This window comes from Schistocerca serialis, chromosome 1, assembly GCF_023864345.2.
Source record: "Schistocerca serialis cubense isolate TAMUIC-IGC-003099 chromosome 1, iqSchSeri2.2, whole genome shotgun sequence".
Taxonomy (NCBI): domain Eukaryota; kingdom Metazoa; phylum Arthropoda; class Insecta; order Orthoptera; family Acrididae; genus Schistocerca; species Schistocerca serialis.
The window spans coordinates 585,359,853-585,387,244 of NC_064638.1; positions in this window are offsets into that span (position 1 = coordinate 585,359,853).

Sequence of the window (27,392 nt, forward strand, 5' to 3'; positions counted from 1 at the left end):
GGTGTGTCCGCTGTGCCGTGCGTGTGATCATTGCTTGTACAGCCCTCTCGCAGTGTCCGGAGCAAGTATGGTGGGTCTGACACACCGGTGTCAATGTGTTCTTTTTTCCATTTCCAGGAGTGTATTAATTGAAAAAATCAGCAACCAGTTGCAGAAAAAATATTTTATTTCCTTATCAAGGCTTAGACATCTAATGTCGTTCTAAAGAAAGTTATAAAACTACTACATTATATGAGAATGATAAAAGTAAGATGAACGCAGCATATTGCAAGCACTGTGAACCACACGACCATAGTAATATGCTGCATAAATCTTCTTGCCGACACTAGCAAATAATGCAATACTTATATAACATTCGGAAGAAGAGCATTATGTGCCTAAAACCAGTTCAGGAAATAAAATCTCCTTTGTGCAGCTGATTGCTGGTTATTTCACTTAAGACTTCTTTTGCACAGTAATGGCCTTTTCGGGCGTGTTAATCGGCTCTTTAAGTCATTTTAACTTCGTTCGTCACATTTTATTTTGCTCAAAAGATAGCAGAATACCTCCACCGCTTGTATTTCCTGGTCCTCACTACTTTCGTTTTGTTTCGGTTTACTCTCAGTCCACATTCTGTGTTCAGGAGGCAGCTCGTTCCATTCAGTATGTCTTGCTAAATTCTTCCTCGTTTTCACTGACGAAATCTCTCAAATCACATTAATGTAAGATCCGAACGTCATCGGCTCACGGGTCGTACATTCTAATGTTGAACGTGCGGAGTTTCTGATCTCAAAGCGCATAAAAAAGCTCATTGGGAACGCTTTCTGAACGCGCAGGTCAATATCTAGTATGTCAGGTATTCTGAACGTGCGTTTGAACGTAGACAAATCAGGTGGAAGAACGCCACTTACGTCACATGATACCACCTCTCTTTAGTAGAAACACTCGATACACTACTTTGGCTTTCAATTGAAACCCATATGTATATATATGACAAGCTCCATGAAATTGAGAATCTCTTGAAAACCCGTCTCAGTTGCACGATTCGGTGTCATAAAATGACAAGAAACCTCATATTGGTGGTTAGAGAAGTATTTTAACTTGCATATTATGGAACTATGCCGTTTCAAGGCAAGAGCACATAGAGGATAGACCAAAAACTCATTGTTCTTGGCACGATTTGCTATAATTAAACGTCAGTTTTTAACGTATCAACGATTAAAAGTTTAAGGTGATGGTAAGATGCAAAGCAAGGTCGTAAATCATTCAGGGTTGATGTAGTGTAAATAATACATTCGCAGAACGGCAAGGTAGCAACCGATTTTATGCTAGTTCACATCTAACTGGATACAAGCTGTGCTCTTTTTTCCCGGCCTTCACGGCTTCTAATCTGGTACTTTCTAACCAGTTTATTAGAGGTATATTCTATGATATCTGAAGTTATATAAATATAAGTGCTCTGTTTCTGTGAAGTGAGATTGTTCGATGACTTCAAAACAGTTCGCACTTCTTGTAGTAAAATACTTTGTACCTTCTTGTTTCAAGTTCTGTATTTCGCAAATTGTAAAGAGTCTACTACTGAATGGGAACAGTGATGGGTTAATAATGACCTTAGGGTTCAACTAAAGGGTGGGAATGATGAAATACTTTATATCTTACGTGGAAAGCTATGGTAAACTTGCATTACACTATTTGCATGGGAACTTTTAAAGGCCGATGTCGTTACTGATTGCACATGGTACTCTCCTTTCCGCCTTATGACATGTTCATGGACATTGAAAGTTTTATTTATGTATACTACAGACAGAACAATATGACTAGCATATGTACAAGAGAGGAAATGCGCGTTTTAATAGAGCTAACGTAGAAATTTCATGAACTGTGTGACTTATGAGCAAGATATAGACAACTGCCGCTGGAGCGCGCTGCAATCGCATATACCACGTTAAGGCACACGTAACACATGCACTAGTCGCATCCTTTCTGGGCGTTCACCTGACCTTGAATACAGCAAGCTCAACATTGACGTACGAAAGCACAGTCTGTGTGCCGGCGGCTTGATCTCTGTAAATTAGTCTTCGAAGACTTCAATCATAAAATGACATCAGCAGAAACATGAATGAATTTATTTCTAGATCTAGTAATTACGTAGCATTTGTCAGCGTTATTGTAAATTCAACCAGCTGACAGATGAGAGGGTTTTGCTTCCTTTTTCCCGGCAACATTGTGTCTACGGAACGTCTATGGACATAGGTTCTATTCACATAATGTCTATCGTTTCGATTGTTCGTAAAGGTGTGAATAATGTAATACTGAAAACATCCACAACTGCCAAGACGAATCATTTTATTTTTCCACCAATTAAGATCATAAACGGTTACTTGTCTGACTACAGTAGCGCAAAAGCGACTGTTACTAGTCCGCTGTCGTACAATTTCAGGGATATGACATCTTGTAGTGGTGACGTAGTAATTAAGTGTGCTATAATCAATATAAGGCCGTAGTTGGTCAGCAGAGGAACAATAAATAATTCAGTCATTTTAGCGAATGTATGGTCATTTAAACGACTTTATATGAATTTGGAACCTAACAAAAAGATAATAAGTGTCATATGCCACCGTGTACACACCTACAAAACATCCTTTTCTGTGAATTAGCGTTCCGTGTTAGAGCAACACAGACATTTCCGGAGGATGACTATTTACCGTCAAAGTTATTGCAAAATAAGTTGATTCCTTATAACAATGTCATTAACACGATCTATAGGAATTATTATACATATGTTGTTCAAAAGATGTCCTATGAGTTTCTGAATAATTCTATGCCTAGTACTTCCGAAATAATCTTGGCTCTGGATGTCTGGCCGAAGGTGATTTTAGCGTTGCTCAAATTGACATCTGATTTCGGAGAGAATTAACCTGATGATTCCAAAGAAAAAAAATTGTCAGGCTGATCAGTTGATATGTCAACATCTGCGGAAGATTGACTAGAGTAGCATTTATACGCTTCTCCACTCTCTGCTGAATCGCTGAATCCAACCTAAATGCTCGGCAACAATCCGTATAAGTAATGGAGAGGCCAGACTAGCGAAATTACGATTTACTGGGTAGTAAATATCTCACAAGGGACGGATTTATAGAGGAGCTTAATACCGGTATCTTACCCATTCCACCTTCGCAGATAATGGCTAAGACCTTCTCTGTAATCAATGAAATCCGGCAACCATCGTACACTGGAAAGGGAATGTAAATTTCGGATGTTTATCGCTAACGGAATACCAAAAACAACGGAGGCCGAGGTCGCTTTGTCATTGTCGCATGAATGAACAAAGAGGGTGGCGGGTGATCACGTGAGGGGAGGGGGTTGGAAGGGGAAGGGACAGATTAGAAGTAGTTCCAAGGCAGGATCGGTCAGAGTCATTCATTCATTTTTTTCATCCACTGGAGTTCCTCCAACGGATTCCTCATTTTTACACAATAAAGAAATCAAACACAACATTATTACAAAATGCGATCTTTCTGAAATCCGTGTTCTTATTTGCTGTTGTTTGTTGTGTTTTCAGAAGAGAGTGTTACGTAAACAGAGAGGGCATGAATGATTATTACTATTCCAAACAGTATATTGACAATTACTTCGTGTATGACCAGTATCCACTAACGTAATGTGCTAGAGCGACAGCGACTATAAAATATATTGATAAGTTAGTTTGGCTCTATAATTATTACTGAGTAGCTATAATTCACTAAAATCTTACGTTTATCAATTAATCATGGAAGATAACTATTAAGTTTAGTGGGGAAAACAACACCGTCTTAAGGAAAAGAAATATTTCGAAAAATAAAATCGTCTTTATCGTGGCACAGTGAGAACTTAAAATACCTCTTTTAAGATTATTCGTAAACGTACACGGACCCCACAGCAGTCGAATCTACAAGCCAAATGTCATGGATTACCATTCGCCACACAATTAAGTCACTTAAGGTCACTAAATACTGTCTATGTATAGCTAAAATCATCGTCGGAGTATCCAGACAGTAGTTCGATTTATGCGAGCCAAATCTGTGACGAAATCAAACACAAATGTGGCAAATTGTTGATTTGAGAGGAAAGATTAGTGTTTAACAACCCGCCGAAAGAGATCAGTATAGACGGGGCACAAGCGCAAATGATGGAAGAATAGGAAAGGAAATCGGTCGTGACGTTTCAATTAAACGGTGACAGCGATTGCGTCAAGTGATTTAGGGAAATTACGGAAAATCCAGATCTTAAGGCGAGACTAGGATTTGAACCTTCGTCCTCCTAAGCTCAAGTTCAGTCTGCTGACCATTCAGCCACTTCACTCGGTATATTAGTTTGTTATGTCATTGTCACATACGTGTCCCCTGTGACTCAACATAAGCAACGTAGCTGGGGGATGCATCAAATGAAATACATTGGAGTTCTCTGAAGCTCAGATGTAGCGATGGCATCAGTATCCACCCAATATCGCAGGTTCTGTTCATAACTCTTCTAATCTTTTCAGTTTTACGTATTCACGACGTCAACAGTCATGATGATCCAATTTCATGTCACAGTCTTTGTCTCAGCTACCATTTTTTCTCAGTTTACACGCTCTGTCAGTATCACGCGTCTAACAATGCTTAAATTGGAACGGTCAGACGTATCACGTCGATATCTGTCTTAATTTTTTGTCATTGATAGTTAACGCCACTTAAAAAACACAACTCAAACTTTAGCTGAAGATTCACACAGGCCGGCCGGAGTGGCCGAGCGGTTCTAGGCGCTACAGTCTGGAACCGCGAGACCGCTACGGTCGCAGGTTCGAATCCTGCCTCGGGCATGGATGTGTGTGATGTCCTTAGGTTAGTTAGGTTTAAGTAGTTCTAAGTTCTAGGGGACTGATGACTTCAGAAGTTGAGTCGCATAGTGCTCAGAGCCATTTGAACCATTTGAACCAAGATACACACTGGAAATTAGCTAAAAAAAGCGACAACCAATATTTCCTAGCTCGGTGTCTGTTGCTGATTCCCCTAGTTATCGCCAGCTAAGGTGCACAATGCGCATGATCGGAGGATCTTCAGCAATTGTAATTCTGATGGAATTCAACATTAGTTTCTTCTCTAATACCGGCGTTTCTTTTATGATCCAGTAATGAATATCCTGCTGCAAAGCAGAGGAGTTTCCCCTCTGCTTATTGGATTTGCACAATAGATCAGATTTCAGGGTCCAACATTCACAGTCTTACAGACAATGCTATCATTTTTCAAACTTTGATTATTGTTGATAGAATGAAGGCGTTCACAGTCGGATGACACTGCTACTGGGTAATCTTCCGGAGTATAAGGCCGTGGTCCATGAAATCCTCCTTAACGTTTCGTCTACAACTGCGCTGGACAGCTTCAGAGGCGTTACTTCTCCCTTGAGTCTTGCCTAGTTGGCAAGGCGTCCGCCCCCGGTAGCTGCGTGGTCAGCGCGACAGACTGTCAATCCAAAGGGCCCGGGTTCGATTGCCGGCTGGGTCGGAGATTTTCTCCGCTCAGGGGCTGGGTGTTGTGTTGTCCTAATCATCATCATTTCATCCCCATCGAAGTGGAGTCAAATTGAAAGACTTGCACCAGGCGAATGGTCTACCCAACGGGAGGCCCTCGTCACACGACATTTCATTTCAGTTGGCAAGGCCTCTGACGATATCCTGCGCAGGGCTGGACGAATCCTTGGGAAGAGTTCCGTTGACGACGACTTTATACCAAGAAAGGTTTACCAGCAGCAATAGTTATCGTTTCTATCCGTACGTTATGTTTTAATGTGTGTTGGATGGTTGCATAGAAATATGTGGATCTGGGAAATTTTAGGTATTCATCATCTGACTTAAGAAACTTGAAAAATGGACACGAAATTTGTAAAATCTCTTACTTGCCCATTATCCGGCCCTAGATTACAAATTTTGCTCTTATGGGCTCCAGTCGCTAAACTGCAGTCACATACTTTTTTCGACATTCTAGTTCTGTATTTAGCGGCAATTATACTCAAGTTACGTACCACAATTTGAACGGGTTCTTCTACTATAAGCTGATCATCAGCAAACAGCATCGTTATGAAACTGAAATTATCACTTATTAATGTAATGTAATAAACGATTTATGAATGATGTCGTCTGAATAAACAATTAATAGGCTGGGGACAGCGAGTAGTGTTATCTAACTCCTTGATAAATACCTGCAGACTATTTGCAGCTCTTTACACAACGGATCCATATTTCAGTATTTTTGTATAATGACTGAATTGACGCAATCTTATATCCTGGGACTTCATTTCCTTCTGTGATTCAAGTACCATTTTTCGTTTTATGTTGTTAAACGCCTTCTCACAATCGATAAAAACACAAGTTGGTAACCTTTTCTTAGTTGCTTATGCTAAAATGAAAATCAGGACAAGATCTACTATATCTAAAACCAACATTATGCTTCTAACGTACTTACTTCCACTATTAGTATTAACCCTTGTTTAAAATTTTAGCATAAGTCTGTAACAGTAATACAGAAGTCACAATCCATGGTAATTTCTACACAGTGACTGGTGTCCTTCTTTGAAAATAGGGCATACCAAATCTTGAATCCACTCATCTGACCCACGTCATATCAGCCAGCAAACTTTCATAAATTGTAAGAAAGCTTATGCTTTAGTTGATCAGATGCATATTTAATCGGCTCCTTCTTCATATTACCAGTGCCCGGCGATTCTTGTCTCTTGTTTCTTGGATCACGTTACGCAATATTTTCACCGTCATCAGATGTCTTATAGTAACTGGTAGTGGCGTCCGATTCTGCTTCAGTTTTAATATCAGACTTTAAATATTTAAAGCGCTGTAACGTCTATTTTCGGATATTACATTTAGTTGTAAAGACCTCGTTCGTGTTTATTCAATTCCTGCATAATTTCGAATGCTTTTTTTTTTGTTTGTCTTTCATAGTTATCATTTTCTGTTTCACTTACATATCGATCCCAGATTTCACATTTAATTTATCGTGTATCTTTCATTACAGAAGAAGATTTACTTTTATAATAATACTTTCTGCAGTTCATATTGTTAGATTATAGCAGGGATTTTGGATATGTCTCCTTTTAGTCATTTATTAGTTTGCTGTAAGGTCGTTCCAGCTTTCACATTATTTCCTTTTCCCCATTCCTAATGCTTCAGTGCCTGCTTGCTTATAATTTCTTTAATAGTATCCGTTCTCCATCTATGTTGCTGCTTACTGGTTTCACATAACTTTTTCATTTAGTCCCTTTTGATACGATAGACTGATACCGTATTCTTGGAGTAGTGCACCTTGTAAGTTCTTACAGCAGAATGCATGTTTATTTGTGGAATGTTCCATATTTAAATACGCTAGTTCACTTCTTACTAAAAGTGATCTGATTACACTTCTAAGCTTCTGCAGACTGTTACAGAAGCTATACCTCGAGGAGCCAAGGTAAATTTATGTATGCCACTATGTTTAAAAATGTGTTTATTACCGTTAATTCAATATTATGTGTCAAACTCTATAAGCTTCTTTCCATTGTTGTTAAGTGTATTTTCACCCTCCATACCTACTTTATCTGTAATAGATCTGTTACCCCCTTGGGCTTTTAACTCTCCCATGAGAAGTATATTTTTATATTTATTCCTATAGTGTCCTGTAACAGGCCATAAATATTCATTAGTATAGTGAGCTCTTATTCCGGCGCGTGCAAAGACAATGAAGACGGACCCAGTATGTTATTTAAGACGTAGCGCTATCATTCTTTCATTTGGAAAAGTGTAAGAAACGTACTTTGCTCTTTAATGCTTTCCACACCCAGATGGAGTTTCCAGAAGCAGCTTTTTGTATTTTTGGTACTCCACTGTACATCATCACATAATTCTGAAATTCAGTAGTTCCCTTTAATTTATTTTTTGTTTTCTTTGCAATGATGTCAGACATATCGATATTAGCTTTGCCTAGTTGTTCGAGTTCTTTTCCTTTGCGCGTTAACCTCTTGCATTCCACGTAGCTATTTTAAACGCGTCTGATATATTTAATTTGTCCTCATCCCTTGTCTTATTTCTTTCATGGGTCGGCATATAATGATCAGTCGGACGTGAAATATTCTTTGGATATTTAGTAATTTCAGTGCCCACTGGCCGTGTTGCAAACACTGTGCAGGGTAACGACAGCGGTGGAGCTGGCAGCCTTACCTTCCTTCCCAGCTTCTTCTGCTTCGGACTTAATCTTACCTATACAGTTTGCCCTCTTACGGCTCCGATATTTTTCCCACCCGTACTAGTTTGGGCCACTCCAGGTAATTTATTTATACATTGGTCACCATATCCGGTAAGCATTCTCCGATCCGCCACTTGGGGAGAAGCCCAATGGGAGACAAGCCAATTCCACACGGGAGACTAAAAGTTCCGCATGCAAATTCCGTTACAATCGGAGGACAATTTGCCAACACACTCCCAAGAAGATACGGAATTTCTTATCAATATTACTGTGATGGAAGCAAAAGGCAGACTTAAATTTGAAAGAAGTGATGTAGAAAGTGTAGCACGTATGACACATGTCTAACATTGCGCGTGCTCGAATGTCAGCGAGGCAAGCTCCTGTCGTTCCATACGCTATGCCCTGATCACCAGACTAACTTCACCTGACTTGGATCTTTAACACTTAGGTATTACATGTTGCTGATAACTAGACTGTTCAGTACATAATTCAATCCAGGAAACACAGTTTCCGCTGTAAGCAGATGTTTATTGACATTATCGGCAAGAAATAAACGAAACTTCCTGGCAGATTAAAACTGTGTGCCGGACCGAGACTCGAATTCGGGACCTTTGCCATTCGCGGGCAAGTGCTCTACCAACTGAGCTACCCAAGCACGACTCACGCCCCGTCCTCACAGCTTTACTTCTGCCAGTACCTCGTCTCCTACCTTCCACCTTAGAGCACTTAGCCACGAAAGGCAAAGGTCCCGAGTCCGAGTCCTGGTCCGGCACACAGTTTTAATCTGCCTGGAAGTTTCGCTTCAGCGCACACTCCGCTGCAGAGTGAAAATCTCATTCTGAAGAAATAAACGCTTCATATTAAATGCAGCATGGGATGGGAGCGATGTGAAACTCCAAGGCTAGACGACAGCAACAATTTATACAATATAAATTCAATAGATAAATAGTATGAAGTACAATGGCAGCTCTGGAGAACGTACAGAGAACTACCACTGTAACATCCTTGGAGGATGACAGACCGAACTACGAGAACAAGATGGTACCCGAGGTACCTAACATGCGGCGGGCCATGGATGGCAGACTAGGAAATGTGTGTACCACGTGGGGAACCTTTTTTGGGTTGTCAGCTACACACAAAGGAGCAGCGTTGCCCGCAAGAAGCCCTGCACCCGTGGGCTTGGCGCTCGAATTGCGGACGTTAAGGCAGTTACCTGAAGCTTCTCTATATATGGTAACCCATGCCAGTGACACCATAACTCAGCACCGTTACGAAGAACGATGACGAACTGGCATGCATGAGAAGTGCAGCTGAATGAATGGTCACCGAGAGACAGCCCAGAGAGATGGAACTACAAGAACAAGTTAGAGGAGCTGGGAGCCAGAGGCCAGACCACATGAACCAAATGGTGGAGCAGGGATCAGAGATCGAAATACGAGAAGTTGAAATAGGATACAGAGCTGGGCAGGTGTGTGAGAGAGTGAGGTGAAGGGTCTCCAACAACAGGCTGCTAAGATACTGAGGACAACGGCTCCACAACGCCCTGTGAGAGCCAGTGAAAAGGCATGCACATGATACAGACCTAAACCGTTCCTGCAATGCGGGGTTTGAGGGTCTTGGACAGCAAGCCGTAGTAAACAAATGAACCCGAGGTACCTAACATGCGGCGGGCCATGGATGGCAGACTAGGAAATGTGTGTACCACGTGGGGAACCTTTTTTGGGTTGTCAGCTACACACAAAGGAGCAGCGTTGCCCGCAAGAAGCCCTGCACCCGTGGGCTTGGCGCTCGAATTGCGGACGTTAAGGCAGTTACCTGAAGCTTCTCTATATATGGTAACCCATGCCAGTGACACCGTAACTCAGCACCGTTACGAAGAACGATGACGAACTGGCATGCATGAGAAGTGCAGCTGAATGAATGGTCACCGAGAGACAGCCCAGAGAGGTGTTGACGGAGGCCTCAAAGCATCGGTTCCGTGGTGAAAGCATATAACAGTACAGAGAACGGGCAGCACTGATCGACAGGCCGAGATGGGAGGAGTGAGACGGCCATTGTAGAGTACACGAGACTTATTTCCACGTAGAATACCCATTATTACGTAGATGTTAGTACCAAGGTATCTCATATTGCGGAGCAGTCGTGGTTGATCCGAAAGAACACCTGGCTGAAGAGCTGCCAAAAGTTAAGACATACGAAGAGCGTGAGCAAGAGCGATAGTACCGATAGCGACAGGGGGTTGTGCGGATGTTATTGGCACCTCCCAAAGAAGTTTGATCGGGGGAACCACGTACAGAGACGGCTGAAGTAAGGTGAATCCTGTTCAGTTTCCGTGGTCCATAGCCATGCCACATCCTTTAGCGGCAGATATTGATGGCTCAGATATATGCGTCATGGTCACGGTATGCTACGGCCAGACTTTAGGATCCTGCACACCACTGACAATATCGCGGCAAATGTAAACACGATCGAGGCGACTCGAAGAATGGCTAATGAAACGCGAAAACTCCGAACGATCAACATGAACGTGCTGCCAGGAATCCACAAGGCTGAGGTACTGGAGGATTGTCGCTAGCGCCGCGCATGAAGACAGGCGTGGTAGTTGGTCTTTAGGTGCCTGCGTGCAGTTGAAATCGCCTTCGATGATCAATGTAAACTGCCGACCCTTCTCTGAGAAGAAGGGGGACCCGTCATGGTGGCGACCCGAACTAGATGGTGCGTAGTCACTGACGATGCTGACGCCACTGAACTTGAGAGTCACACCTCTGGTTTCAGGGAAACAGGAAACTTCATCAGGGAGGGTACCGTCACGTAACAGGATCGCCATCCCACTACCAGCAGGGGAAGCATGAGAGACATGTGCTGTAAAACCATGGAGAGCTAGAAAGTTGCGGCATGCACTTCTTGAAGGAGAGCAACGTCAACGTCCGCAGCATATAGCACGTCATGGAGTAAAGCCTGCTTGTGGCGTACGCGAATGGTATTGACGTTGACCATAGCAATAAGTCATGCGATAAGTCTGTCTGGAAAGCTGCCATCTCCAGGAGGATGGCTGATTCAAATACGGGGTAAGCACAGGGAACTCCCCGTTAGGCCCTCGTGGGAGGGCGCATCACTATGACGAGAAGGGAGCCGACCCCATCAAGGTAGCTCCATCGCTCCGTACATCTCCAGAATGTCCATCTTCAGCACCGAAATCGTTTCACCACTGTTACAGTAGCGCCCACAGGTTGCGTCAGGCACAAAAAGGGGCGCAACTGCGTCAGTCGCAGATGGGGGAAGGTCGGTGTCCAAAGGTGGACGCTGATTGATGATGTAGGCGGGGAAGCACGTCGCGTCGTCAGGCGTCAAGGCGTCAGAGGACAGTGAACCATCAATAGCAGGGTCGTCATCCTGTGCAGACACCCGATGGAGTCAGTCTCTTCCGTTTCCTAGCCGACCGTGCTCCGTCTCACATAGCGGACGGCTGTCGTTTGACATGTGGCGAGATGTCTGAAAAGGGCAGGTCGATACAGCTCCATGATCAACAAGCATGGCGCTGTCTGGACAGACAACTTGTGCCTGCTGACTATCATCGTTCATTTGTATTGCCTCCGGCAGGAGTCCAGGAGAGACGGGTGAAACGCCTATCGCTTCGTCTACAGGATTCGACCCGACTAATTCATAGAGGGCGCAGCAGGCAACACCGCCGCAGACGCGTAAGACAGAGGTAACACATTAGACTCCACAGGGAGAGCGACGGCTCCGATCGGCGTCTGAACCATTCTCCGTCGGAGACATACAGAACGGACATGGCCTTCCCGGCCACAACCTGAACAGGTTTGCAGCTGGTCATCGTACGTGAAGGCAGCCCTGCAGCCGCTAATCACCAAGCAGGAAGATATGTGCTTCCGTAGTTCAATTTTTATTTGACGGACGCTACTGAGGACACAGTTTATTTCGAGCGTCTTCCACGTTTCAGTAACGTGACTGGACGTTGCAGTAAGGTTTAAAGCAGGCCACCACAACTCCCGACGGTAGTCCGAAAGCCCACTACATTCGGGAGGCTAAAACCAGCGTGATCAACCACGACAGCCCCTATGTGCTCTTCTAAGTATCGCAACTTCAGAGCGTTAGTGTGGCGCCGCAGAACGTCGCCACACAACTCGTCTTTGAGGAGTGAGGATGGAAAAATGTATTCCGAGAACATTCTGTGGCGGGAGACGGTTCTCATCACGTATTAAACCTTCTACTTCATACGCCTTCGGTCGTTCGTAATCCAAAGGAAACGATTAATTAATTCAGACTTTGGGGTAAGACGATGCCATGATAGTCGATGACGTCGGACTCTCAGGCAAGCCGCTACGTAGAAGTAAACAAACGCGCGCTCGCTCGCAAGCAAGGCGTGCACTCCTCGCTACTGCCGAAGACAGACTCCTTCATTTCGGCTACCCGAGCATGCCACCAGGACCGACCCAAATCCCCATATCTCACTGAAGGTACACGTCCTGTACTCGCACAACTCCTGTGATTTCGCAGAGGAGGAGACATCATTATTACAGTTGTGACCTGTCTAGGCATGTCATACTACTTGCAGTGCTCGGTTTATTAAGCAGTGTCCTTCAGAGATTCGTGCAGGGTATTCCTAAAACACACTCTGCAAATAGTATGATACGCCTCGACAGGCCATGACAATGATAACACACTCTCTCAATGAGCAGGGATCAAAGAATGGTGCGAGTGCATGATACAGTAACATTCTCTGATAGCCGAAGTGGTTAAGGCATAAATGTCCATTTGACACTAATAAATTGTGCAGTTGCATTCTAATCGTGTTCGCAGTTCCAAATACTTTTCTTCCATTCCATTCAGTTGCCGGTTGTAGCAGTCCCTGTTCCACACCAGCCGCTGCGGCCGAACGGTTCTAGGCCCTCCAGTCCGGAACCGCACTGCTGCAACGCAGGTTCGAAGCCTGCCGCGGGAATGGATGTGTGTGATGTCCTTAGTTAGGTTCAAGTAGTTCTAAATCTAGAGGACTGATGACCTCAGATGTTAAGTTCCATAGTGATTAGATCCATTTGAACCATTTTAAAACCCTATTCCTGCAGACAGTCATGCATGTCAGAAGGACAGTGCATAGTATACCGAGAAACACTGCACTGCCAATAGTATAGCTTTGGATGTGGCTGCAGAAAATTAAAAACAGTTACATTTCAAAATTACCTTACGGTAGTGTCCAGATACTTGCGATTTCATGTATATCCTTTCACGTAAGAAAAACCAGTAGGTGCTACGTGTGTAACGTCGTGCCCCTGTTAGCAAAATACTGTGAGCGCCCCTGCTCTTGTTCTACACACATCATAAAAGTTTTGCATCACCCCGGTTCCCAGAACTCCTGAAGACAGAAGTTGACTGTGGATACTGTATCACAGACACAGTCATTTTGACTGTTCAGAGACGTCACTAAACCCTCCCAAAGATGTAAATAACCATGCATGAGCAGCGTCTATTAGACGGATAGGGTCCGACAGCCTATCAGTTCTAGTCACTCCACCAGGAAGGAGGTACACGGCTCATGTTGTCTGTAGTGCAACCATGTCTAGACGGTCAATACTGCGGTTAGATCACGTCCGCTTGTTACTTTGTGCCAGGAAGGGCTATCAACAATGGAACTGTCCAGTTGTGTCGGAGGCGATGTTTTTCGGACATGGAGGAGATGCAGAAAAAGATAGGAACTGACGATGACATGCCTCGCTCACGCTGCCCAAGGGCTACTACTTCAGTGGATGACCGCTACCTACGAATTACGGTTCCGAGAAATCCTGACAAGAACGCAACCATGTTGAATAATACTTTTCGTGCAGCCACAGGACATCGTATTCCATGGATTTCGACTATTAGATGTAGATAATCGAACAATTCTTCCCATGAATACAGAAGTGCGAGAATTAACGAGAGCCTCAGATGTTCTCCACTCATGAGCAGTACCTGCTCCAGGGGTTAAAACTGATGACACTCAAACGGTGCGCAAGAGGCTGCATGATGCGCAACTTTACTCCCGACGTCCATGGCGAGGTCCGTCTTTGCAAACACGACACAATGCAGTGCGGTACAGATGGGCCCAACAACATGCCGAATGGACCGATCAGGATTTTCATCACGTTCTCTTCATCGATGAGTGTCGCATATTCCTTCAACCAGACAATCGTCGGAAACATGCTTAGAGGCAACCCGGTCAGGCTGAACGCCTTAGACACACTGTCCAACAAGTGCAGCAAGGTGAAGGTTCCCTGATGTTTTGGAATGACATTATGTGGGGCCGAAGTACGCCACTGGTGGTAATGGAAGGCGCCGTAACGGCTGTACGATACGTGAATGCCATCATCCGACGGACAGTGCAACCATAGCGGCACCATTTCGTCTTCATGGACGACAGTCCGCGCTCCCCATCGTGGACATCTAATGGATGACGTCCTTCAGGATAACGACATCGATCGACAAGAGTGGGCAGCATGTTTTCCACACATGAACCCTACCGAACATACTTGGTATAAACTGAAAAGGGCTTTTTATGGACGACGTGACCCACCAACGTCTCTGAGGGATCTACGCCGAATCCCCGTTGAGGAGTGGGACAATCTTGACCAACAGTTTCTTCATCAACTTGTGGATGGAGGCACCGGTGTGTACAGCAATCTGGACCACCACCTCTGAAGGTGTTGATGTATGCGGTACAACATGCAATGCCTGGTTCTCATGAGCAATAAAAAGGGCGGAAATGAAGTATATGTTGATCTCTATTCCAATTATCTGTACAGGTTCAGGAACTCTCAGAACCGAGGTGATGCAAAACTTATTTTGAGATATGTATATATAAGAACACCGATGCAATTTGTAGTTTATATCGTTATTGGCCATGGATCGACAAGAGCCGGCCGAAGTGGCCGTGCGGTTAAAGGCGCTGCAGTCTGGATCCGCAAGACCGCTACGGTCGCAGGTTCGAATCCTGCCTCGGGAATGGATGTTTGTGATGTCCTTAGGTTAGTTAGGTTTAACTAGTTCTAAGTTCTAGGGGACTAATGACCTCAGCAGCTGAGTCCCATAGTGCTCAGAGCCATTTTTGATCGAAAAGAATAGGATTAACAAACGTGGCCATTAAGTACAACTCGCGTTCTAACAGGTAATGAAAACCTACAGTAGATGTGGCTTTATTATTCAGAATAGTAAAAAAAATAATCCATATTTTGAGAGGTGATGATATGGACTAAAAGAAGTAACAGAGCGTCCAGTGTCATTGGCTCTATAATGTAAACCTTAGTAGCTAATACAACTAGTTCATTTTCGCTACTGTGACCACATCACAACAGAAGATCACGTCTGTTGTTTCACTTGTGGAATAATAGGCTTGCGCTATGGTGGTAAGGACAGAGATAAAGCTAGAATGTAAAAGTATTTCAAAAATCTATCAAAACACAAACTAGTTCCGTTTGAACTAATGTATGCACTGGACTTGCCCTGAATTTGGACACAGTCCGCTGTAACAGCACTAACGGATGTTTACTGCTCTATGAATGCACAGTAACTGATTCAGGAGTCTAGTTCGATTACAGCCTTCTATAAGTTGTTCGTAATAACAAGGAGCTTCCAATATAAGAGATCTATTTAACATTAGCCAATATGATCATAAAGTAGGTGCTTCAGAGTCAGTATATACTGGATATTTTTGTTTTGGTTTGCTCCATACTATTTACTTCATACTACCACCTCTTAAAGTAAGTAATATTTTTTTAATACCCGGTAAGTTCTGTATGGACTTACTTGCTTTGCACAATCACTAACACTCTTAGAAAAATTACTATACATTTAAGCTTTATTTTCACCGCACTGCTTCATCGAAGACTTTTGTGGAAAGGCATAGTGATTATATTTCTCAATATTCCAGTGCTAATAATGCAAGAGAACGTAAAATGACTACTTAAGCTCAGATTATTCTCTCTGGGAGACTAGGGTATATTCAGAGCAGTGCGGCATAAATTCGCAGTGCAATGAAGATTGGCTAATAATTGGCCGCATTAACACGAAGTTACGACGGTCATTGGAATCGAGCGATATTAAATTCCCAGCGCGCAGTGCAATTGTACTGCGGCGAACGTTCATTCGTGCCGCTTGTAATGGTGGCTTAAAGGGCGTCAAACTACGACATTAATTGCGGCGGCTTACATACATTTCTGTTCATCTTTTTCTTCCTACACATTGGAGCTAAATACAAATAAGAACGTAAGAGGACGGTGTCTCACATTCCAGAATACGTAATGATTAAAATGGTTACAAACGGGTTTCTGCTGAGGGCAACCGTAGCTGAAGTAATCCATGTTTCTGAAATAAATCGTTTTCAGCTTTAGGTTCACCAAAAAAGAAAGACCCATAAACCTTCCGCCTGGATACGGCACAAAAACCAATAACTTTAGTGGAATCTAGTTGCATTTGTACCACCTTGTGAGGATTTTATTAGTCCCAGATGCGCACATTGTGAGTGTTAACATGATCACTAAGGTGAAAGGTCGATTCATCACTGAAGACTTTATGATGCAGAAATCTTCATTGTCATGAAGCAACATTTCGTTTCCGAAGTTGGCACGTAATCCATCGTCTGCCTGCTATAGAGCCTGTAATAACTGTAAACAGTAAGAACGTAGTTGTACGCTTTCTCTTAAAACTTTCCAAAGAGTCGACACGGGGACTTGTAATTCACTACTAGCCTTCCGGACTGATTTCTTTGGGCTACGAGTGAACGACTCTCTCACTCGCTCAACAGCCTCTTCACTAACTCATGGTCGTCCTGTGCTCTTCCCTTTACAAAGGCATCCGGTATATTCAAATTGATGGTACCATCTACGAATGTTATTATCACTTGGAAGATCACAACCGAACTTCAGCCGGAACGCACGATGCACAGTAACTACAGTTTCGGTCTTTGCAAACTGCAAAATACAAAACGCTCTCTGTTCACTAGTCGCCATCTTCACTACTACCGCGGTCTAGTGGATTGCGGCAGAAACGGCTGGTGCCAAACACAACCGTTCGGGTTGCTCTTTCATTTGACATATCATTTATAACTGTTAGTTTAATGTAATAAATATTGTAAAGCGTTAAAACCCCGATATTCATTTATAAACATCCTGTACTGTTAGTTGTGGATTGGCAAGAGAGCCAACCCACTATGAGAGGAAGCCGAAAGGCACGCTTTTTAGCTCACGCAGGCTGGCGTGAGGTCTGGAACAGGTCTAGGAAATGAGACTAGCAAAAAAGGATGTAGCTGTGGAATACTTAACTTTAATCCATAATTGGTGAACATCGCTCTTGACGGTACATGTTTTACAGCATCAATAGTAACTGGTAATGGCGCCTTGCTAGGTCATAGCAAATGACGTAGCTGAAGGCTATGCTAACTATCGTCTAGGCAAATGAGAGCGTATTTTGTCAGTGAACCATCGCTAGCAAAGTCGGCTGTACAACTGGGGCGTGTGCTAGGAACTCTCTCTAGACCTGCCGTGTGGCGGCGCTCGGTCTGCAATCACTGATAGTGGCGACACGCGGGTCCGACGTATACTAACGGACCGCGGCCGATTTAAAGGCTACCACCTAGCAAGTGTGGTGTCTGGCGGTGACACCACATTCCTCCCCCGCAAATCGGGGGACGGTTGTGGAATAAGGCTTCCGCCCGCCGGGGGAAGGACCCCATGTTGACGTATGCGACAAGGTGGGGAGCCTAACAACAGGAGAGGCTGTGCCACCCGCACCCAGCCATTCGGACCGAGGGGAGCTAGGAAACGCCTGAAAACCTGCTCCAGGGTGCACGTCAACATGCGGTGTATGCGCCCGTAGAGAGACAGGAGGGGCCGAAGGGTCGACCTCCATCGGGCCGGGGCACCCGACGGGCGAAGACAACATACGGTCCGGAGCGGGCAAGAGTTCCATGTCGGAGGACAACTGGTCACGGGAAGCGATCGGCGGCGCGTGACACAGGGAGGTGCCCTGCGGTAGCAGCGACGCGTCCACTGCGGCCGTCGCCGGCGGGAGAACATGCGGCGGCGGCGGCGGACAGCGGCGGTGCGTCGCCATGGGGCACATTGGAAGGCAGCGTCGGTAACACCTGGGGCTGAGGCGAGCCAGTAGATGGGTCCCCAGGGCGCTGACCGGACGGCACCGTCCCTGAAAGCAGACGGGGAGCGGCAGATCCCGTGCGACGACAGAGGCGCAGCTGATTGAAATGCCGACGCACCTCACCAGAAGCCCTCAAAACCAGATACATCACGCGGCCGAGGCAGCGAAGAATGCGCCCTTCGAGCCAATGCCGTGAACCTCGATGGTTGCGATAGTAGACAACGTCGCCTGGGGCAAAAGCAGGTGTCTGCCGCGGCACAGGAACCTGATGCGGTGGATGTAGCAAAGACATCAAGGTGCGATGAGGGCGGCCGTGAAGCAACTCAGCCGGCGAGCGACCATCTCGGGGCGGAGAGCGATACCAGGACAAAAAGAGCAATAACGCATCCTCCCGATAATGCGACTCTTTCAACTTCAACATCTGTGACTTAAAAGTCCTGACTAATCGTTCAGCGGCACCGTTTGACTGTGGCGAAAACGGCGCGGACGTCAGATGTTGAATACCATTGGCCTTGCAGAATGACTGAAATTCTGGGGACATGAATTGTGGGCCATTGTCGGAAACAATAGTCTGTGCCAGACCTTCAATACAAAAGATAGCAAATAACGCTTGGATGGTGGCAGATGACGTCGTGGAAGACATCTGTACAACAAAAGGAAAATTACTGAATGAATCTACCACAACCAACCGTCGAGTATTCCAGAATGGACCAGCAAAATCGATGTGTAAGCGTTGCCAAGGGGAAGTGGCTTTTGGCCATGCAAAGAATTTCCGCGGTGGTGCGGATTGTTGTTCGGCACACGCCATGCAAGAAGAGCACATATTCGTAATCGCAGCATCGATTCCGAACCAAGTACAGTGCTGACGAGCAAGTTGTTTCGTTCTCACTATTCCCCAATGTCCTTGGTGGAGAAGCCGTAAGATAGAGGACTGTAACGAACATGGGGCCACGACCCTGGACTGATCATTACCAGATCGCAACAGCAAAACACCACGTCGCACAAAAAGTCTCTCCTTGTGAGCATAATATCGGCGAACCAACGGATCCTCGATCCGTGACTTTGACAAGGGCCATTGCGTGGCAACAAAACGTAGAACGGTAGCAAGGACAGGGTCAGCAGCCGTGGCTGTAGCTACACGAAGAAAATCAATCGGAAACGAATCGACCACGCCACCGGTTTCCGAATCAATGAACATGCAAGCAAGTTCGGAGGAATCGAATGCTCTGTCCTCAGCAACAGGCAAACGGGACAACGCATCGGCGTTTCCGTGCTTAGCAGTGGACCGATACAAGATATCGAAGCGGTACTGCGAGAGGAAAATAGACCAGCGAATGAATTTCTGCGCTGTACGTGGAGGTACAGGCTTGGTTGGATGAAAAAGCGATGTCAAAGGTTTGTGGTCTGTGACGATGGTAAAGTGACGACCATACAAGATATCATGAAACTTTGTAACACCAAATACGAGAGCCAATGCTTCTATCTCGATCTGTGAATAATTTCTTTGTGCAGACGAGAGCAATTTGGACGCAAAGGCAATAGGGCGATCGTGCGAACCATCTTTGTGCGCAAGCACAACACCGATCCCGAAATCCGATGCATCCACCATCAACAAAAGGGGCTTCCGGGAATCGAATGGCGTAAGACAAGTATTGGAAAGCAACGCCGATTTCAACTGGCGAAAGGCGCGTTCGCATTCCGTCGCCCAGACAAACGGAACACCTTTACGGCGTAAGCGTGGAAGCGGAGCTGAAATGGAAGAGGCATGGGGAACATATTTGTTATAGTAATTTATTTTTCCCAGCACATTCTGTAGCTGCTTCAAATTCTGCGGCGAAGGCAAGTCTGGTATGGCACGGAGGTGCTCTGGACTGGGATGTATGCCTTGGGCATTGAGTACATGTCCCAGATAGGGTAAGTCACGAGCAAAAAACACACATTTGTCCTTCCGCAAGCGATGACCATTCTGTCGCAAGACCTGAAATAATGTTCTGAGAGTGGCGAAATGTTCTTCTTCCGTCTTTCTGGAGATCACAGTATCGTCCAGATAGTTTGCTGCAGTAGGGACCGACGCACAAACAGTTTGTAGATAATGCTGAAACAATGCAGAGGCAGATGCACACCCGAATGGCAGTCGTCTGAAGCGATGCAAACCAAGATGCGTGTTAACCACCAAAACGCGCTGGGAGTCTTCGTACACCGGTATTTGCAAGTACGCATCTGCTAGGTCCAACTTCGAAAAATATTTACCCGGGCACAGTGGCTCTGAGCACTATGGGACTTAACTTCTAAGGTCATCAGTCCCGTAGAACTTAGAACTACTTAAACCTAACTAACCTAAGGACACACACACATCCATGCCTGAGGCAGGATTCGAACTTGCGACTGTAGCGGCCACGCGGTTCCAGACTGTAGCGCCTTTAACCGCTTGGCCACACCGGCCGGTTCTGGGCACAGTTTGTCAAAAAGATCTTCCGGGTGGGGTAAAGGAAAAGTTGCAGTCACTAGTTGTGGATTCACTGTTGCCTTGAAGTCCACACAAAGTCTCAATTTTTCGGATGGTTTTTGCAAAATTACTAAGGGTGATGCCCAGAGAGAAGCCTGCACACGTTCAATTACACCTTGTGATTCCAAATCGTGTAATGTTTTTTCGACCTCATCACACAATGCGTGGGGAACATTGCGCGCTCTGAAAAATTTCGGTTGCGCGTTTACTTTCAGTTCCAAATGTGCTTTATAGTTGTTAGTGCAACCAAGGCCCGGTGCAAAAATGTCTACAAACTCTTCACATAGACGAGAAACACTGTCTGAAGGCACAGTCTGGTTCACTGATAGGACCTGATTGACTATAGACAAGTTAAACAACTGAAACAAATTGAAACCAAACAAGTTCTCTGCAGAAGAACGAAGGACGTACAATGAAACAAGTTTTGTTTGTCCCTTGTATGTTGCAAGAAGGCTGCACTGTCCTAACGCAGGGAGCCCGTGACCTGAATATGTAGTTAGCGTAACATTTGCGGCACGCAACAGAGGTGTGCCCAGCTGTTTGTACGTGTCTTGATTGATCAGTGAAACTGCAGCTCTGGTATCGAGCTGGAATGGTTTCACTTTGCCGTTAATGTTCAAGTCTACAAAAAGTTTATTGTCCTGCTGACGACAAGAGCGAGTGTCTCGTGCAACGTGGACTGACACTGGTACAAAATCACTTGTGACATGACGGGATTTCCGTCGATGTCGACGCACACTATTTGTGGGACGAACACAGTCACTGTTAGAGAGAGTGGCACTGGGAGGAGTGGAATGAACTACATGAATTTCCATGGGCGAAGTTTCACGAGCCGGAGTATCCTTGGTTCGATTCCGATTCCAGGAATGGTTGTGAGTGTCCGATCTGAGCTTTTTCTGGCAAACACTGTGAACATGTCTCTTTTTTATTACAGAAAAAGCAAATAGCCTGGCGTGACGGGCAATTCTCACGCGAATGTCTAGTAGCACACCGCAGGCATGATTTTAGCACTGCATTTGCTTGCCTGCGTGGCACACATGGCTGAGAGCCTGGTGGCAGCTGCGCGGACGGGGGCGAGGGCTGTTTACTGTTCCGTGCAGCATGCCCAATGGGCCGATTAATGTGACACACGGCTGGTGAAGTTTCGAATGATTCCTGAGCAAAGTCAAGTGTATCCTGTCGATCCCATATGTCCATCACTTGTTGAAGGGAGGGATTGACTAGTTTCAAAATCTGCCCCCTTATATGAACATCAGAAACATTCTGTGCAATTGCATCACGTACCATAGTATCTGAATAAAGGAGTCCACATTGACACTCAAAAGCACAATCCCTAGTAAGGCCTTGCAAAGTTGCAACACACTCCCTATTAGTCTGACCTGACATACGTTTTGTACGAAAGAAGGTATACCGTTTGGCAACTACATTGACTGATTCTTTGAAATATGCATCTAATGCAGACAAAATTTCGTCTTAGGACAGAGTTGCTACGTCGCGTCGGGGAAATAATTTGACTATCACACGGTACGTTTGGGCGCCTACGGAGGAAAGGAGAAAAGGCTGCCGCTCAATACCTTGAATTCTGCAGGCGGCGAGATAGAATCCAAATTGGCGTGACCACTCCGTCCAGCTTTCCAGTGCAGCATCAAAAGGACGAAAAGATGGTGCAACAGCGTGGTGTGGCTGCGGTAGCGGTGGAGCGGAGGCTGCCGCATCGTTTTGCATTGCACGTTGACCCTGGACGAGCTGTCCAAGGGCATCCAGTAAGGCCTGCGTCTGCTGATTCTGTAAGCGATAAAATTCTGACAGTACATCTGTAGATGGTGGCGAAGCCATGACACAAGTCAATCAGGGCAATATCGATAAGAACGCGGAAAACCTCGTCGCCAAAATGCTGTGGATTGGCAAGAGAGCCAACCCACTATGAGAGGAAGCCGCAAGGCACGCGTTTTAGCTCACGCAGGCTGGCGTGAGGTCTGGAACAGGTCTAGGAAATGAGACTAGCAAAAAAGGACGTAGCTGAGGAATACTTAACTTTAATCCATAATTGGTGAACATCGCTCTTGACGGTACATGTTTTACAGCATCAATAGTAACTTGTAATGGCGCCTTGCTAGGTCGTAGCAAATGACGTAGCTGAAGGCTATGCTAACTATCGTCTAGGCAAATGTGAGCGTATTTTGTCAGTGATCCATCGCTAGCAAAGTCGGCTGTACAACTGGGGCGTGTGCTAGGAAGTCTCTCTACACCTGCCGCGTGGCGGCGCTCGGTCTGCAATCACTGATAGTGGCGACACGCGGGTCCGACGTACACTAACGGACCGTGGCCGATTTAAAGGCTACCGCCTAGCAAGTGTGGTGTCTGGCGGTGACAGTTACCCGCAAAAAAATGTTTTAAAACATCAGTTTCTCAAATGGTGAATCTGAATTACGATGTATTGCTTGTTGTGGGTAACAGTATTTTAGTTCGAGAAGGTTGAGTCCACCTCCATCCGTATAGGATCTTAAATATTTTACTGATGCATGTGCACCTCAAGACCTTATCTGAAATCGCGAAACCGGTCGTGTGTACCTGTATAAGTTCATACACAGCTGAAAGGGACTCATTTCAGAAACATGGATTAAAATGGTGTTTAACCTTTTATTAAATTGTTGGTATACCTTTCGTATCATCATCGAATGAATTACTACTTCCTTTTGAGACACGTTTACATTTTATTTACTGTGATCCCGAAGTGTTTCCCAAAATTATCATGGAGTGACCACTGAATGTGACGAATGCTGTGTGTTGGTTACTGCATCGCTTTGGAAAATTCAGAGCTACGAAATTCACCGTTACAAACTTGCTTACTAACGCACAACGTGGCCAGCAGCTCGAACGTACCAGTGGTAACTGCCTGAGTTTACGAGAACATGCCGGAGCAGTCATATGAAGAAGGCAGGCTCGGAAATATGACGTCACTGATCACAAACAAACGTTGTTATAGTTCTTGCTTTAATGAAATTAGTTACTATAAAAAATGCTAATTACGTAACGAATAGACCATTGTATTAAATCCACAGATTATCGAAACATCGCAATAAAGTATTAAAGTTCTACTCAAGTTTCTAATTTTGCATATTTTATAGTTCTCGTATGGTTAGAAAATCTCTTGTTCTCGCTACAGTTGCATTTTTTGGCCTTTATTTGGTCGTTGGATTAATTATCATGTATTTTGTTTGAGAAGTAGTGTACACGTGTCGCTATAGATGTTATGTGCCTCTCGTATGCAAAATCATTTGCTTTTCATTATTCTTAAGTATGGAAATGTCGGTTTCCTCTCGATATGAAATAAAACACACACTCTTCAAAATAATTAGGGGTACAAAGGCGTCAACGTCCCGTGTGTTCAACCTATTTTGTTACTGGCCGAACCTCTGGTCTTATTGCATGGCTTGAGATCTTCCGTTTCAATATAGGCAACAATTAAAACCAGCTGCCATCTAAAGGCTGTTTTACGTATTACATGCCAGGCGACCCCTCAGAAGAAAGTGATCACCTGTGTCACAGTATTTCCTGTTGAGGTATATAAATGGCAGCTGTCGTTTGTGGACGTTGCATTCAGTCAAGCATATGCAGTGCGCCATCCCGTCCTAGGGCGGTCTGTTTGAAACAAAGAGGGTGGCCTTCCGGTGATGTTGCTGCATATGCAGAAACCAATACCTCTCCACGTGTCGCCCTTGGGTTCTGGAACGCTGCGGAGATACAGGTCATTACACAAGGTGAGTTAAGCGAGGTCGCCGATGAATTACAACCCAAGGTGTCGCCATCTCTGTATTGCAGCATCGTGAGAATACCGCCAGAACATTTCAAGACGGACTCAGAAGAGCCACTGTAGCTGCTGTGTCCGATCAGACTGTAAGGGACAGGCTACCAGGATGGGACTTACGACCCAGACGTCTTGTTCGAGTATAATGCAAGAAAACACGACAGCATCTTGCAGCTCGCCTTCAGTTTTCCCCTTCCCATGTCAACTGGTAACTTCGTCAGTGGTGAAACGTATTATTCACAAATAATTTCAGACTTTCTCCGATGCAAGGTGATGGTCGTGCTCGTCTGTGGAGACTCGTGGTGAGCGGTACTTGCAAAATGTTGTACAGGAAATCAACAGGTTTTCAAGATTGTTTCGGGGAGGGATCAGTGTTGACAGCCATATAGATCTCGCCGTAGTGCATGTCGCCTTATCACCAGGCAGTACATGGAAGATATGCTGCTGGACCATGTGGCGGCTGCTGCATGTGGTGGTACCCCCCCCCCCCCCCCCCCAATTCCTTCTAATGCCAAGGCCTATGTGGCGAGCGTCAGCAAGTATGTGTTGCGAAGCCTGGACAATGAAGTAACAGAATGGCCGGCAGTGAGTCCCGACCTAAACCCCGTCGAATATACATAGGACATACTTCACAGACGTGTTCATGATCACCCTGTTACACCAGGACTTTAATGGGCTGTCACTGAAGAATGGGAATGCGTATCACAGGGTGAGACCTATGCGGAGCACGCAGCAATGGTGTCAGGCTGTCACAAACTCTCACGGCTGGCATACATATTAGGAAAGCTTTCAATGAGAAGCATCCAGGGTCATGGGCTGAATGATTGTGCCCACTTAGACACCTGATGGACATTTCAATTCTTCTGATGTAAATGATCGAGGATGTAATGATGATTTGCTGTGTACTTAGTTTATGAAAGATAATGGGATAAATTGGTTCTCAGTTATCGTTCAATGCAGAACGACAGACGCCGAAAGTCTGTTCCACTAATTCTATTGAGCAGTTCATATATCAGGTTCTATGTACGTTTAGTATTCCAATTGGTCCTTCAGTACAGTTCATACAACTGCATCAGTTTGGTATCTGAGGAATCCTACTCAGTAGCGCAAGACATACGACCTTTTGTGATATACCGCTAATACCTGAGACACGCATAAAGTGGTTTTCATCTGATATGTAAATTGTAACTGCTTTTCTTCTGTGCATGGATGGACCGGATGGGGATTTAGGCTGGATTTGGGTGGGCGGGTGTGTGAGGAAATTTGTCGAAAAGACTACACAAGGAGTGTTTGATTCAGTGAATAGAGTGTATTTGTCGATATTCCACTACCAAGCGATACGGGAAAGTTAAAGTGTGGCGAGGCAGGCGTCTGCCGCAGCCAGACTCGTAGTCAAATTTCAAGGAAAGAGGGCCGGGAGAACTTATCTAGTCGGGACGGGAGCTGCGGGACAGGAGAGTGACCCCGGTGTACCGGTGTGTTCTCGACAGCCCGCCCCAGGTCCCCGACGTGACGGTTCCGTGTCCTCTGATTGGCTGGCGGAGGGTGCCTCGGGTGTGTGCCTCCGTCAGTGATGTTTTGCAGTTACATACCCTGCCAACAGTACTCGGTGTGGGGATTCAATTCACACGGATTGAGCGTGGGTAGGTGAGATATCTAGAAACATCCGGTTTCGCACCAGTCCAGATCCAGCCACGGCTCCACTGTAAGACACAGTTGGCCAGAAATGCAAGGAACAAATTTAAAAGCGTTTTAGTTCCACTAAACGTTTCCACTCTCGATGCTCATCATGCACACCTCTGTAATTAATTAATTGTTAGTCTGGTGAGATTATGTCATCTGAGTATAAGGAAACTTCACATATAGTCAACATCACGACAGAAAACACGGAACAATGCATTGCTTCCTGCCCGCAGATGTGTGCTTGTGACTTCTAAATCGATAGAAACTAACGGTAAAGCATTAAATTAAATTAAACTACATACTTCCTGGCACTCTTAAAATCTCAGACACCTCTTATGTATACATGGAGACTGAAGCAATGAATGGAAATTTGAACCAAGGCCAGGTTTCCAACCTGGGTCTGCAGCGGGCCAGGCAGAAGCGCTAACTCAGGGCCGGCCAGGCTTGGCAGGCAGTGTGAGTGCAGGGCGTGCGGGCCTGTCTCTGCTTTGCTCGTCCCTTGCCGGTAGTACACAGTTTATTTATTTATTTATTTTGTTATCGGTTTGCTGACTGGTTTGACGCAGCTCTCCACCACGAACTACTCTACTGTGCTAACCTCTTCATCTAAGAGTAGCACTTGCAACCTACGTCCTCTGTATTTCTTTTATTTTTTTTTCAATCCTCTGCGACCTATGTTTCTGTATTCCTGAGTCCCCGGAACCTTTTGGTACTTCCTCCTTGCATCGATCAATTGAAGTATTTCTTTTGTTACCCATGGTTACTTCGAAGTTGCCTTCTTTGTACAAATATTTTATACGAATATTATACTTCCCAACTTCTGTTATCACCCTCTGCAACTGTACAGCATTCTGAGGTATTCCTTATTGTTGTATGTATAGCCTTATCGCGTATCGCGTCATTCCTTAGTACTTCCGTTTCCCACTTCTTTGCGTATTGATTCTTCCTGACTTACGTCTTAAACTTCGGCATACTCTTCATCATTATTATACTGTTATCTGCTTGCAACGTCGGTCTGTGTATCTGA